The following is a 16,637-nucleotide window of genomic DNA, read 5'->3' as shown; positions in this document are numbered from 1 at the left end:
TAAAAGCAAAATTTCTCTCAATATAATCTGTCAGAGAAAATATACAATGCCCTTTTCTACTCTGTTTTAGAGTATTTACACCAAATCTATATGCTCTCTCATGTAAAATACCGAAATTCTAATATTACGAGAATCGAAAAAAATCTAAATAATATCTAGGTGCCCCAATGTTAAAACAAAATGGTGCTGAATATAGTCTGTTAGAAAAAATATACAATGCCTTATTCTACTCTGTTTTGGATTATATACAACAACTCAGTATGCTCTCTCACGTAAAATACGAAAATTCTAATTTTACATAAATCGAAAAAAATCTAAATATTATCTAGGCACCCGAATCTCAAAAGCAAAATTGCTCCTAATATTATCTGTCAGAAAAAAAAAAACAATGCCCTATTCTACTCTGTTTTGGGGTATATACACCAACTCAATATGCTCTCTCATGTAAAATACCGAAATTCTAATTTTACGCGAATCGAAAAAAATCTAAATAATATCTAGGTGACCCAAAGTTAAAAGAAAATGGTTCTGAATATAGTCTGTTAGAATAAATATTCAATGCCTTATTCTACTCTTTTTTGGAGTATATATACACCAACTCAGTATGCTCTTTCATGTAAAATACAGAAATTCAAATTTCACCTGAATCGAAAAAATCTAAATATTATCTAGACACCCAATGTTACGAACAATACTGCTCTGAATATAACCTGTCAGACAAAATATACAATGCCCTATTCTACTCTGTTTTGGAGTACATACACCAACTCCATATGCTCTCTCATGTAAAGTAGAGAAATTCTATATTTAAGCGAATCGAAAAAATCTAAATAGTATCTGGGCACAACAATGTTAAAAACAAAATTGCTCTGAATATAATCTGTCAGATAAAATATACAATGCCCGATTCTACTCTGTTTTGGAGTATATACACCAACTCCATATGCTCTCTCATGTAAAATACAGAAATTCTATATTTAAGCGAATCGAAAAAAATCTAAATATTATCTAGGCATCCCAATGTTAAAATCAAAATTGCTCTGAATATAATCTGTCAGAGAAAATATACAAGGTTCTATTCTAGTCTGTTTTCGACTATATAAACTAACTCCATATGCTCTCTCATGTAAAATAAAAAAATTCTATGTTTAAGCGAATCGAAAAAAATCTAAAAATTATCTAGGCACCCGAATGTTAAAAACAAAATTGCTCTGAATATAATCTTTCAGAAAAAATATACAATGCCCTATTCTACTTTGTTTATGAGTATATACACCATCTCAGTATGCTCTCTGATGTAAAATACCGAAATTCTAATTTTACGTGAATCGAAAAAAATCTAAACAATATCTAGGCACCCCAAAGATAAAAGAAAATGGCTCTGAATATAGTCTTTTAGAAAAAATATACAATGCCTTCTTCTACTCTGCTTTGGAGTAAATACACCAACTCAGTATGCTCTCTTATTAAAATACCAAAATTCTAAATTTACGTGAATCAAAAAAAATCTAAATATTTTCAAGGCACTCCAATGTTAAAAACACAACTGCTCTGACTATAATCTTTCAGAAAAAATACACAATGCCCTATTCTACACTGTTTTAAAGTATATACACCAACTCCATATGTCTCTCATGTAAAATACAGAAATAATACATTTAAGCAAATCGAAAAAAATTTACATATTATCTAGGCACCACAATGTTATAAGCAAAATTGCTCTGAATATAGTCTGTCAGAAAAAATATACAATGCCGTTTTCTACTCTGTTTTCGAGTATATACACCAACTCAATATGCTCTCTCATTGAAAATACCAAAATTCAAATTTTACCCGAATTGAAAATATCTAAATATTATCTAGGCACCGCAATGTTAAAAACAAAATTACTGAGAGAGGACTCAAGATGGCGCCGTGAGAACAACCCAGGATTGGAGCCCGCAATGAATTCGCAAACGGTGAGTCAGTGCTGCATTTCCAGACTGATCTTTGATGCCCACAGAACGGGGAAACTCCCAAGTATAAAAAGACACGGGACGCCAGGCAGTAGGTCTGCCTGGCGAATCCGGCAGCCAGGGCGGCGGCGGCCGGCCCTACCCAGCAATCCCCACAGGGCGCGCTTGTCCGGGTGCCTTGTTGAACCGGCAACCTGAGACTTGAGAGGGCTAAACTTGAGACTGAACGAGACTTGCACAGTAGCCCAGCCCAGGGGATTGCAGGGACAGATCGTTTGGGATACCCAGTGGGACGAACAAAACCGCGATTTCAAACTATCCCGGGCAGAGGGTCCGAGATGCTCTGTGGGGGAGGGGCGTCCACCACTACGGAGGCAACCTGCCCCAACTGAGATACACGCCCATTGCTGACGCAGCCAGCCGTTGCCGAGGCAACCCGTCCCTACTGAGATACACGCCCACTGCTGACGCAGCCTGCCGTTGCTGAGGCAACACGCTACAACGAAGAGACCCCGCCGCAGGGCGTGGCGGAGACCACAGCAGAGCCGGCAGGAACAGCGCGAATCACACAACAGCAGGGCGGAGCCTCGGCAGCCAAACAGTGGCTAGTCTGCCTTTGAGCTGGGCAGGACACCTGATCGGACATCCAAAAATAAAGCCCAAACCCCTCAACACAGAGCATTTGAGAAAAAAAAAAGGGTTGTTTAATGAGCTGTGTTGCAGCAGAATCAAACATAGCAGCCTAACAGCCCTGAATGAACAACAGAGTGCACAGCTCAGCAATTAAACCCCTATAAAGTACAAACTGTCTCCTCAAGCAGCTCCCTGACCCCTCTATATCCAAAAGACTGTCATTAGGCAGGCATCATCCTGGGACAAAGAGAGCAGAAAAAGAAACTGGTAGCATCCCTCGCAGTGCCACGGCTACTAGAGGTGCACCCCAGACAAGCAGGGTCTGGAGCGGACGTCAACAGTCGTACAGCGAAGGGGCTAGACTGGTAGAAGGAAAACCAAGCAACAGAATTACTTCATCATCAACATTATGGGTGTCCACTCAGAGACCCAAACGAAAAGTCAGCAACTACGCAGACGACCAGCAGACAAATCCACAAAGATGGGAAGAAACCAGCGCAAAAAGGAGGAAAACACCCGAAACCAGAACACATCGCCTCCTAGAAAGGACCAAGACTCCTCACCAGCAAGGGAACAAAGCTGGACGGAGAATGACTGTGACGAAATGACGGAATTAGACTTCAGAAGATGGATAATGAGAAACTTTTGTGAGCTAAAAGATCATGTATTAAATCAATGCAAAGAAACAAAGAACCTTGAAAAAAGATTTGAAAAAAGATTCGAGGAAATGATAACAAGAATGGATACCTTAGAGAGGAATATGAATGAATTAAAGGAGCTGAAAAACACCATACGAGAACTTCGTGAAGCAAACGCAAGTTTCAATAGCCGAATTGACCAAGCAGAAGAAAGAATATCTGAAGTCGAAGACCAACTCAATGAAATAAAACGAGAAACCAAGATCAGAGAAAAAAGCGCAAAAAGGAATGAACAAAGTCTCCAAGAAATGTGGGACTACGTGAAAAGACCTAACCTACGTTTGATAGGTGTACCAGAAGGGGACGAAGAGAATGAATCCCAGCTGGAAAATACTCTTCAGGACATCATCCAGGAAAATTTCCCCCACCTAGCAAGACAAGCCAACACTCAATTGCAGGAAATACAGAGAACACCACAAAGATATTCCGCAAGAAGAGCAACCCCAAGGCACATAATCGTCAGATTCAACAGGGTTGAAATAAAGGAGAGAATACTAAGGGCAGCCAGAGAGAAAGGTCAGGTCACCCACAAAGGGAAGCCCATCAGACTCACAGCAGATCTCTCGGCAGAAACACTACAAGCCAGAAGAGAGTGGGGGCCAATATTCAACATTCTTAAAGAAAAGAACTTTCAACCCAGAATTTCATATCCAGCCAAACTGAGCTTCAGAAGTGAAGGAAAAATAAAATCCTTTGTGAACAAGCAAGTACTCAGAGATTTTGTCACCACCAGGCCTGCTTTACAAGAGCTCCTAAAAGAGGCACTACACATAGAAAGGATCAATCAGTACCAGCCATTCCAAAATCACACTGAATGCTAAAGAGCTTCAACATAATGAAGAATCTACAACAACTAACAGGCAAAACAGCCACTTAGCATCAAAATGGCAGTATCAAATTCACACATAACAATATTAACCCTAAATGTAAATGGACTAAATGCACCAATCAAAAGACACAGACTGGCAAATTGGATAAAAATCCAAAACCCATCAGTGTGCTGTATCCAGGAAACCCATCTCACATGCAAGGATACACAAAGGCTCAAAATAAAGGGATGGAGGAAGATTTACCAAGCTAATGGAAAGCAAAAAAAAGCAGGAGTTGCAATTCTCATCTCTGATAAAATAGACTTTAAAGCAACAAAGATCAAAAGAGACAAAGAAGGCCATTACATAATGGTAAAAGGATCGATACAACAAGAAGAGCTAACGATCCTAAACATATATGGACCCAACACAGGAGCACCCAGATACATAAGGCAAGTTCTTAATGACTTACAGAAGGACTTAGACTCCCACACAATAATAGTGGGAGACTTTAACACTCCACTGTCAATACTAGACAGATCAACCAGACAGAAAATCAACAAGGATACCCAGGGCTTGAACTCAAACCTGGAGCAAGCAAACCTGGTGGACATTTACAGAACTCTCCACCCCAAATCCACAGAATACACATTCTTCTCGGCACCACATCACACCTACTCTAAAATTGACCACATAATTGGAAGTAAAGCACTGCTCAAAATGCAAAACAACTGAAATCATAACAAACAGCCTCTCAGACCATAGTGCAATCAAGTTAGAACTCAGAATTCAGAAACCGACCCAGAACCGCACAGCTTCATGGAAACTGAACAACTGGCTCTTGAATGTTGACTGGGTAAACAACGAAATGAAGGCAGAAATAAAGAAGTTCTTCGAAACCAATGAGAACGAAGACACAACGTGCCAGAACCTCTGGGACACATTTAAAGCAGTCTCTAGAGGAAAGTATATAGCAATAAGTGCCCAAATGAGGAGAATGGAGAGATCCAAAATTGACACCCTATCATCAAAATTGAAAGAGCTAGAGGAGCAAGATCAAAAAAACTCAAAACCCAACAGAAGACAAGAAATTACTAAGATCAGAGCTGAGCTGAAGGAGATTGAGACACGAAAAACCCTTCAAAAAATCAATAAATCCAAGAGCTGGTTTTTTGAAAAGATCAACAAAATAGACAGACCACTAGCCAGATTGATTAAAAATAAAAGAGAGAACAACCAAATAGATGCAATAAAAAATGATAAAGGGGAAATCACCACAGATTCCACAGAAATTCAAACCATCATCAGAGAATATTACAAACAACTCTATGCACATAAACTAGTAAACCTGGAAGAAATGGATAAATTCCTGGACTCCTGTGTCCTCCCAAGCCTAAACCAGGAGGAAGCTGAAACTATGAATAGACCAATAACAAGGTCTGAAGTTGAGGCAGCATTTAAGAGCCTACCTCACAAAAAAAGCCCAGGTCCAGATGGGTTCACAGCCGAATTCTACCAGACACACAAGGAGGAGCTGGTACCATTCCTTCTAAAACTATTTCAAACAATCCAAAAAGAGGGAAACCTTCCCAAATCATTTTATGAGACCAACATCATCCTCATACCAAAACCCGGCAGAGACCCAACGAGAAAAGAAAACTTCAGGCCAATATCCATGATGAACATAGATGCAAAAATCTTCAATAAAATATTGGCAAGCCGATTGCAACAGCAAATCAAAAAACTTATTCATCATGATCAAGTAGGATTCATCCCAGGGATGCAAGGCTGGTTCAACATACGCAAGTCTATCAACGTAATTCACCACATAAACAGAACCAAAAACAAAAACCACATGATTATCTCAATTGACGCAGAGAAGGCATTTGACAAAATTCAACAGCCCTTTATGCTAAAAACCCTCAATAAACTCGGTATCGATGGAACGTATCTCAAAGTAATAAAAGCTATTTAGGACAAACCAACAGCCAATATCATACTGAATGGGCAAAAACTGGAAGCATTCCCTTTGATATCTGGTACTAGACAAGGATGCCCTCTCTCACCACTCCTATTCAATATAGTACTGGAAGTTCTAACCAGAGCAATCAGGCAAGAAAAAGAAATAAAGGGTATTCAAATAGAAAAGGTGGAAGCCAAATTGTCTCTATTTGCAGACGACATGATAGTATACCTAGAAGACCCCATTGCCTCAGCCCAAAAACTCCTGAAACTGATAAACAACTTCAGCAAAGTCTCAGGATATAGAATCAATGTGCAAAAATCACAAGCATTCATCTACACCAATAACAGACTTAAAGAAAGCCAAATCAAGAGCGAACTGCCATTTGCAATTGCTACAAAAAGAATAAAATACCTTGGAATACAACTCACAAGGAACGTAAGGGACCTCTTCAAGGAGAACTACAAACCACTGCTCAACGAAATCAGAGAGGACACAAACAGATGGAGAAACATTCCATGTTCATGGTTAGGAAGAATTAATATCGTGAAAATGGCTATACTGCCCAAAGTAATTTACAGAATCAACGCTATCCCCATCAAGCTACCATTGACTTTCTTCACAGAACTGGAAAAAACCACCATGAACTTCATATGGAACCAATAGAGAGCCCGCATAGCCAAGTCAATTCTAAGCAAAAAGAACACAGCGGGGGGCATCACACTACCGGATTTCAAACTATACTACAAGGCTACAGTAATCAAAACAGCATGGTACTGGTACCAAAACAGAGATATAGACCAATGGAACAAAACAGAGGCACCGGAGGCAACACAACATACATACAACTATACAATCTTTGATAAACCTGACAAAAACAAGCAATGGGGCAACGATTCCATGTTTAACAAATGGTGTTGGGAAAACTGGCTAGCCATGTGCAGAAAGCAGAAACTGGACCCCTTCCTGACACCTTACACTAAAATTAACTCCAGATGGATTAAAGACTTAAACATAAGACCTGGCACCATAAAAACCCTAGAAGGATATCTAGGCAAAACTATCCAGGACATACGAGTAGGCAAGGACTTCATGAACAAAAAACCAAGAGCATTGGCAACAAAAGCCAAAATAGACAAATGGGACCTAATGAAACTCCACAGCTTCTGCACGGCAAAAGAAACAGTCACTAGAGTGGATCGGCAACCAACAGAATGGGAAAAAATTTTCGCAGTCTACCCATCTGACAAAGGGCTGATATCCAGAATTTACAAACAACTCAAGCAGATTTACAGGAAAAAAACAAACAAGCCCATTCAAAAGTGGGCAAAGGATATGAACAGATACTTTATGAAAGAAGACATATATGAGGCCAACAATCATATGAAAAAATGCTCATCGTCACTGGTCATCAGAGAGATGCAAATCAAAACCACATTGAGATACCATCTCACGCCAGTTAGAATGGCGATCATTAAAAAATCTGGAGACAACAGATGCTGGAGAGGATGTGGAGAAAAAGGAACACTTTCACACTGTTGGTGGGAGTGTAAATTAGTTCAACCATTGTGGAAGACAGTGTGGCGATTCCTCAAGGCCTTAGAAATAGAAATTCCATTTGACCCAGCAATCCCATTACTGGGTATATATCCAAAAGACTATAAATCTTTCTACTATAAGGACACATGTACACGAATGTTCATTGCAGCACTGTTTACAATAGCAAAGACCTGGAATCAACCCAAATGCCCATTGATAATAGACTGGATTGGAAAAATGTGGCACATATACACCATGGAATATTATGCAGCAATCAGAAATGATGAGTTCGTGTCGTTTGTAGGGACATGGATGAATCTGGAAAACATCATCCTCAGCAAACTGACACAAGAACAGAAAATGAAACACCGCATATTCTCACTCATAGGTGGGTGATGAAAAATGAGAACACATGGACACAGAAAGGGGAGTACTAAACACTGGGGTCTATTGGGGGGAAAAGGGGAGGGCCAGTGGGAGGGGGAGGTGGGGAGGGATAGCCTGGGGAGAAATGCCAAATGTGGGTGAAGGGGAGAAGAAAAGCAAAGCACACTGCCAGGTGTGTACCTACGCAACTGTCTTTCATGCTCTGCTCATATACCCCAAAACCTGTAATTTAATAAAAAATAAAAAAAAAAAATTACTCTTAATATAATCTGTCAGAGAAAATATACAATGCCCTATTCTACTTTGTTTTGGAGTATATACACCAACTCAGTATGCTCTCTCAGGTAAAATACCAAAATTCTAATTTTACGTGAATCGAAAAAAATCTAAATATTATCTAGGCACCCGAAAGTTAAAAGCAAAATTGCTCTGAATATAATTTGTCAGAAAAAATATACAATGCCCTATTCTACTCTGTTTTGGGGTATATACACTAACTCAATATGCTCTCTCATGTAAAATACCGAAATTCTAATTTTACACGAATCGAAAAAAATTGAAATGATATCTAGGCACCCCAAAGTTAAAATCATATGGCTTTGAATATAGTCTGTTAGAAAAAATATACAATGCCTTATTTTACTCTGTTTTGGAGTATATACACCAAGTCAGAATGCTCTCTCATGTCAAATACAGAAATTCTAATTTTGCGTGTATCGAAATTAATCTAAATATTATCTAGGCACCCGAATATTAAGGCAAAAATGCTCTGAATATAATTTGTCAGAGAAAATAAAAAATGCCCTTTTCTACTCTGTTTTGGAGTATGTACACCAACTCAATATGCTCTGTCATGTAAAATACCGAAATTCTGATTTTACACCATTCGAAATAAATCTAAATAATATCTAGGTGCCCCAAAGTTAAAAGAAAATGGCTCTGAATATAGTCTGTTAGAAAAAATATACAATGCCTTATTCTACTCTGTTTTGCAGTATATACACCAAGTCAGTATGCTTTCTCATGTAAAATACAAATATTGAAATTCTACCTGAATCGAAAATATCTAAATATTATTTCGACACCCCAATGTTAACAACAAAATATCTCTAAATATAATGTGTCAGAAAAAATATCCAATGCCCTATTCTACTCTGTTTTGGAGTATATACAGCAACTCCATATGCTCTCTCATGTAAAATATAGAAATTCTATATTTAAGCGAATCAAAAAAAATTTAATATTATCTAGACACCCCAATGTTAACAACAAAATTGCTCTAAATATAATCTGTCAGAAAAAATATACAATGCTCTATTCTCCTCTGTTTTGGAGTATATACATCAACTCCATATGCTCTCTCATGTAAAATAGAGAAATTTTATATTTAAGCGAATGGAAAAAATCTAAATATTATCTAGGCAGCCCAATGTTAAAAACAAAATTTCTCTGAATAAAATCTGTCAGATAAAATATACAATGCCCTTTCTACTCTGTTTTCCAGCATATACTCCAACTCAATATGCTCTCAAATGTAAAATACTGAAATTCTAATTTTAGCCGAATCGAAGAAAATCTAAATATTTTCTAGGCACTCCAATGTTAAACACAAAATTGCTCTGAATATAATCTGTCAGATAAAATATACAATGTTCTTTTTTACTCTGTTTTGTTTTATATACACCAACTCAATATCCTCTCTCATGTAAAATACAGAAATTCTAATTTTACCTTAATCGAAAATCTCTAAATGTTATCTAGGCACCCCAATGTTAAAAAGAAAATTGCTCTGAATATACTCTGTCAGAATAAATATACAATGCCCTTTTCTACTCTGTTTTCGAGTATATATACCAACTCAATATGCTCTCTCATGTAAAATACCGAAATTCTAATTTTATGCGAATCGAAAATACTCTAAATAAACTCTCGGCACTCCAAAGTTATAAGATAATGGCTCTGAATACAGTCTGTTAGAAAAAATATACAATGCCTTATTCTACTCTATTTTGGAGTATATACACCAACTCAGTATGCTCTCTCATGTAAAATACCAAAATTCTAATTTTACCCGAATCAAAAAAGTCTAAATATTATCTAGGCAACCCAATGTTAAAAATAAATTGCTCTGAATATAATCTGTCAGAAAAAATATACAATGCCCTATTCTACTCTGTGTAGAAGTATATACACCAACTCCATATGCTCTCTTGTAAAATACAGAAATTCTATATTTAAGCGAATCGAAAAAAATCTAAATATTATCTAGGCACACCAATGTTAAAAGCAAAATTGCTCTGAATATCATCTGTCAGAAAAAATATACAATGCCCTTTTCTACTCTGTTTTGGAGTATATACACCAAGTCAATATGCTCTCTCATGTAAAATATCGAAATTCTAATTTTACACGAATCGAATAAAATCTAAATAATATCTAGGCACCCCAAAGTTAAAAGAAAATGGCTCTGAATATAGTCATTTAGAAAAAATTTACAATGCCTTATTCTACTCTGTTTTGGAGTATATACACCAACTCAGTATGGAATCTCATAAAAAATACCGAAATTCTAATTTTGCGTGAATCGAAAAAATTCTAAATATTTTTAATGCACTCCAATGTTAAAAAAAAATTGCTCTGAATATAATCTGTCAGAAAAAATATACAATGCTCTTTTCTATTCTGTTTTGGATTATATACACCAACTCAATATGCTCACTCATGTAAAGTTACAAAATTCTAATTTTACACCAATCGAAAAAAATCTAAATAATATCTAGGTGCCACAAAGTTAACAGAAAAGGGCTCTGAATATATTTTGTTAGAAAAAATATACAATGCCTTATTCTACTTTGTTTTGGAAAATATACACCAATTCAGTATTCTCTATCATGTAAAATATGGAAATGCTAAATTTACTTGAATCGAAAATAATCTAAATATTATCTAGGCACCCCAATGTTAAAAGCAAAATTGCTCTGAATATAATGTGTCAGAGAAAATATACAATGCCTTATTCTACTCTGTTTTGAAGTATATACACCAACTCCATATGCTTTCTCATGTGAAATACAGAAATTCCATATTTAAGCGAATCGAAAAAAATCTAAATATTATCTAGGCACCCCAACGTTAAAAGAAAAATTGCTCTGAACATGAACTGTCAGAAAAAATATACAATGCCCTTTTCTACTCTGTTTTGGAGTATATATACCAACTCAATATGCTCTCTCATGTAAAATACAGAAATTGTATTTTTAAGCGAATCGAAAAAAATCTTAATAATATCTAGGCGCCCCAACGTAAAAAGAAAATGGCTCAGAATATAGTCATTTAGAAAAAATATACAATGCCATATTCTACTCTGTTTTGGAGTATATACACCAACTCAGTACGCTCTCTTATATAAAATACCGAAATTCTAATTTTACGTGAATCGAAACAAATCTAAACATTATCAAGGCACCCCAATGTTAATAGAAAAATTGTTCTGAATATAATCTGTCAGAAAAAATATACAAAGCCCTTTTCTACTCTGTTTTGGAGTATATACACCAACTCAATATGCTCTCTAATGTAAAATACCGAAATTCTAATTTTACGTGAATCGATAAAAATCTAAATATAATCTTGGCACCCGAATGTTAAAAGCAAAATTGCTCTGAATATAATCTGTCAGACAAAATATACAATGCTTTTTTCTACTTTGTTTTGTAGTATATACACCAACTCGATATGGTCTCTCATGTAAAATACCGAAATTCAAATTTTACGCGAATCGAAAAAAATCTAAAAAATATCTAGGCGCGGAGAGAACCGGACCAGCCGCTGGCAGGTAAACTGTCTTCCTCTTCTCCAAGATGTATCGAACCAAAGTGGGCTTGAAGGACCTCCAGCAGCTCTACAAGCTGATCATTAGCCAGCGGCTGTATGACGGCTACATCAGCATCGCCAATGGCCTCATCAATGAAATCAAGCCTCAGTCTGTCTGTGCACCCTCGGAGCAGCTCCTGCATCTCATCAAACTAGGAATGGAAAATGATGACACCGCAGTGCAGTATGCAATTGGTCGTTCAGATACTGTTGCCCCTGGCACAGGAATTGACCTGGAATTTGATGCAGATGTCCAGACTATGTCCCCAGAGGCTTCTGAGTATGAAACATGCTATGTCACATCACATAAGGGACCATGCCATTTAGCTACCTATAGTAGAGATGGACAGTTAATAGCTACTGGGTCTGCTGATGCTTCGATAAAGATACTTGACACAGAGAGGATGTTAGCCAAAAGTGCCATGCCAATAGAGGTCATGATGAATGAGACCGCACAACAAAATATGGAAAACCACCCAGTGATTCGAACTCTTTATGACCATGTGGATGAAGTCACATGCCTCGCTTTCCACCCAACAGAACAGATTCTGGCTTCTGGTTCAAGGGATTATACTCTTAAATTATTTGATTATTCCAAACCATCAGCAAAAAGAGCCTTCAAATACATTCAGGAAGCTGAAATGTTACGCTCCATCTCTTTTCATCCTTCTGGAGACTTTATACTTGTTGGAACTCAGCATCCTACTCTTCGTCTATATGATATCAACACCTTTCAATGTTTTGTCTCTTGCAATCCTCAAGATCAACACACCGATGCTATATGTTCCGTTAATTACAATTCTAGTGCCAATATGTACGTAACTGGAAGCAAGGACGGCTGCATCAAATTATGGGATGGTGTTTCAAATCGATGCATCACAACTTTTGAAAAAGCACACGATGGGGCTGAAGTTTGTTCTGCCATTTTTTCCAAAAATTCTAAATACATTCTCTCAAGTGGAAAAGACTCTGTAGCTAAACTTTGGGAAATATCAACAGGACGAACACTGGTCAGATACACGGGTGCGGGTGTGAGTGGACGCCAGGTGCACCAGACAAAGGCTGTGTTTAACCACACCGAGGACTATGTGTTGCTGCCCGACGAGAGGACGATCAGTCTCTGCTGCTGGGACTCTAGGACGGCCGAGCGGAGAAACCTGCTCTCCTTGGGGCACAACAACATTGTACGCTGCATAGTGCACTCACCCACCAACCCTGGGTTCATGACGTGCAGCGATGACTTCAGAGAGCGATTTTGGTACCGGAGATCCACCACCGACTGATCCACCCTGTCCACAGGGGGCTTTCTCGAGAACTCTGCCCTCCTCCCCCACGTCCTGTCTCCAGCTGTGGTCGTAAGTCAGTGCACCATCTTTGACAGTTGTGCTGCCATCTCTGTCCACATCCTTCTTGGATTTGTATAAAAGAATCTTTTTTTACCTTGATGTAGAATCATGGTGGGAAAAGTTGGAAACACAGACCTGTGCAGTGCTATGTTCACTGATTATTACAGTGTGATTTTCATCGGTTTTGTAAATACAGGCCTTGCCATTTCTTTTGATCTCTTGATTGAAGAAGAATAGGGTATTAAAGTGCTTTTGTCATGAGGGATTTTCATTTGGTTCTTTTGACAGCTTTCTTGATTGTTCTGCTAAACCCTTTGTGTATTTCCTTTCCAGGTATATTTGAATAGATAAGTAGGCATGCAGCTCTGAGACTCCAGAGTTTTGTGCCATATCAGAAGCATTTTAGAGAATCCTGAAATGATGTTATTCTGATAATAAAGCTCAGATCTGCAACTTTAAAAAAAAAAAAAAAAAATCTAGGCGCCCAAAGTGAAAAGAAAATGGCTCTGAATGTAGTCTGTTAGAAAAAATATAAATTGCCTTATTCTACTCTATTGTGGAGTATATACACCAACTCAGTTTGCTCTCTCATGAAAAATAACGAAATTCTAATTTTACATGAATCGAAAAAATCTAAATATTATCTAGGCAACCCAATGTTTAAAGAAAAATTGCTCTGAATATAATATGTCAGAAACAATAAACAATGCCCATTTCTACTCTGTTTTGAAGTATATACACCAACTCAATTGGCTCTCTCATGTAAAATACCGAAATTCAAACTTTACGTGAATAGAAAAAAATCTAAATAATATCTAGGCATCACAAAGCTAAAAGAAAATGGCTCTGAATATAGTCTGTTAGAAAAAATATACAATGACTTATTCTACTCTGTTTTGGAGTATATACACCAACTCCATATGCTCTCTCATGTAAAATACAGAAATTTTATATTTAAGCGAATCTAAAAAAATCTGAATATTATCTAGGCACCCAAATGTTAATAACAAGATTGCTCTGAATATAAGGTGTCAGAAAAAATATGCAATGCCTTTTTCTACTCTGTTTTGAAGCATATACACAAACTCATTATGCTCTCTCATGTAAAATACAGAAATTGTATATTTAAGCGAATCAAAAAGAATCTAAATATTATCTAGGCACCCAAACTTTAAAAGCAAAATTTATCTGAATATGAACTGTCGGAAAAAATATACAATGCCCTTTTCTACTCTGTTTTGGAGTATATACACCAAATCAATATGCTCTCTTATGTAAAATACCGAACTTCTAATTTTATGCAAATCGAAATAAATGAAAATATCTCGGTGCCCAAAGTTAAAAGACAATGGCTCTTAATATAGTCTGTTATAAAATATATACAATGTCTTATTCTACTCTGTGTTGGAGTATATACACCAACTCAGTATGCCCTCTCATGTAAAATACCGAAATTCTAATTTTACGTGAATTGAAAAAAATCTAAATATTATCTAGGCACCCCAATGTTAAAAGCAAAATTGCTCTGAATATAATCTGTCAGAAAAAATATACAATGCTCTTTTCTACTTTGTTTTGTAGTATATACACCAACTCAGTAGGCTCTCTCATGTAAAATACCGAAATTCTCAATTTACGTGAATCGAAAAAAAATCTAAATATTATCTAGGCACTCGAATGTTAAAAACAAAATTGCTCTGAATATAATCTGTCAGAAAAAATATACAATGCCCTATTCTACTCTGTTTTGGAGTATATACACCAACTCTGTATGCTCTCTCATGTAAATTACAGATATTCTATATTTAATAGAATCGCAAAAAATCTAAATATTATCTAGGCACCCCAAAATTAAAAGCAAAATTGCTCTGAATATAATCTGTCAGAAAAAATATACAATGCCCTATTCTACTTTGTTTTGAGTATATACACCAACTCAATATGCTCTCTCATGTAAAATACAGAAATTCTAATTTTTCGTAAATCGAAAAAAATCTAAATAATATCTAGGCACCCCACAGTTAAAAGAAAATGGCTCTGAATATAGTCTGTTAGAAAAAATATACAATGCCTTATTCTACTCTGTTTTGGATTATATACACCAACTCAGTATGCTCTCTCATGTAAAATACCAAAATTTTAATTTTACGCGAATCGTAAAATATCTAAATAATATCTAGGCGCTTCAAAGTACAAAAAAATGGCTCTGAATATAGTCTGTTAAAAAAATATACAATTCCTTATTCTACACTGTTTTGGAGTATATACACCAACTCAGTATGCACTCTCATGTAAAATTCAGAAATATAAATTTTACCAGAATCGAAAATATCTAAATATTATCTACGCACCCCAATGTTAAAACCAAAGTTGCTCTGAATATAATCTGTCAGAATAAATATACAATGCCCTTTTCTACTCTGTTTTGGAGTATGTACACCAACTCCATATGCTCTCTCATGTAAAATACAGAAATTCTATATTTAAGCGAATCGAAAAAAATCTAAATATTATCTAGGCACCCAATGTTAAAAGTAAGATTGCTATGAATGTAATCTGTCAGAAAAAATATTCAATGCCTTTTTCTACTCTGTTCTGGAGTATATACACCAACTCAACCTGCTCTCTCATGTAAAATATCGAAATTCTAAATTTAAGTGAAACGAAAACAAACTAAATATTATCTAGGCACCCCAATGTTAAAAGCAAAATTACTCTGAATATAAACTGTCAAAAAAAATATACAATGTTTATTTCTACTGTGTTTTGGAGTATATACACCAACTCAATATGCTCTCTCATGTAAAATATCGAAATTCTAATTTTACGCGAATCGAAAAAAATCTAAATAATATCTAGGCACCCCAAAGTTAAAATAAAATGGCTCTGAATATAGTCTGTTAGAACAAATATACAATGCCTTATTCTACTTTGTTTCGGAGTACATACACCAACTCAGTATGCTCTCTCGTAAAATACCGAAATTATAATTTTATGCAAATCGAAAAAAATTTCACAAATATCTAGGCGACTGAAAGTTAAAAGAAAATGGCTCTTAATATAGTCTGTTAGAAAAAAAATACAATGCCTTATTCTACTCTATTTTGGAGTATATACGCCAACTCAGTATGCTCTCTCATGTAAAATACCGAAATTCTAATATTACGTGAATCAAAAAAAGTTTAAATATTATCTAGGCACTTAAATGATAAAAAAAAAATTGCTCTGAATATAATCTGTCAGAAAAAATATACAATGCCCTCTTCTACTTAGTTTTGGAGTATATACAGCAACTCAGTATGCTCTCTCATGTAAAATGCAGAATTTCTATATTTAAGCGAATCGGAAAAAATATAAATATTATCTAGGCACCCAAATGTTAAAAGAAAAATGGCTCTGAATATAGTCTGTTAGAAAAAATATACAATGCCATA

The 16,637-nt window shown here is 36.3% G+C and overlaps 1 pseudogene across 1 annotated transcript; it reads left to right on the top strand.

Annotated features, from left to right (window-relative positions):
* Positions 1-11,793: 11,793 nt before the first annotated feature.
* On the top strand, positions 11,794-13,466 carry LOC144578902 (cleavage stimulation factor subunit 1 pseudogene; annotated as a pseudogene). Its single transcript, XR_013525380.1, has one exon. The product of XR_013525380.1 is annotated as a cleavage stimulation factor subunit 1 pseudogene (transcript).
* Positions 13,467-16,637: the final 3,171 nt, after the last annotated feature.

This window comes from Callithrix jacchus, chromosome 13 (genome assembly GCF_049354715.1).
Source record: "Callithrix jacchus isolate 240 chromosome 13, calJac240_pri, whole genome shotgun sequence".
NCBI classification, from domain to species: Eukaryota; Metazoa; Chordata; class Mammalia; order Primates; family Cebidae; genus Callithrix; species Callithrix jacchus.
The sequence above is the reverse complement of the archived record's forward strand: the minus strand, read 5'-3'. Positions and strand labels throughout refer to the sequence as shown.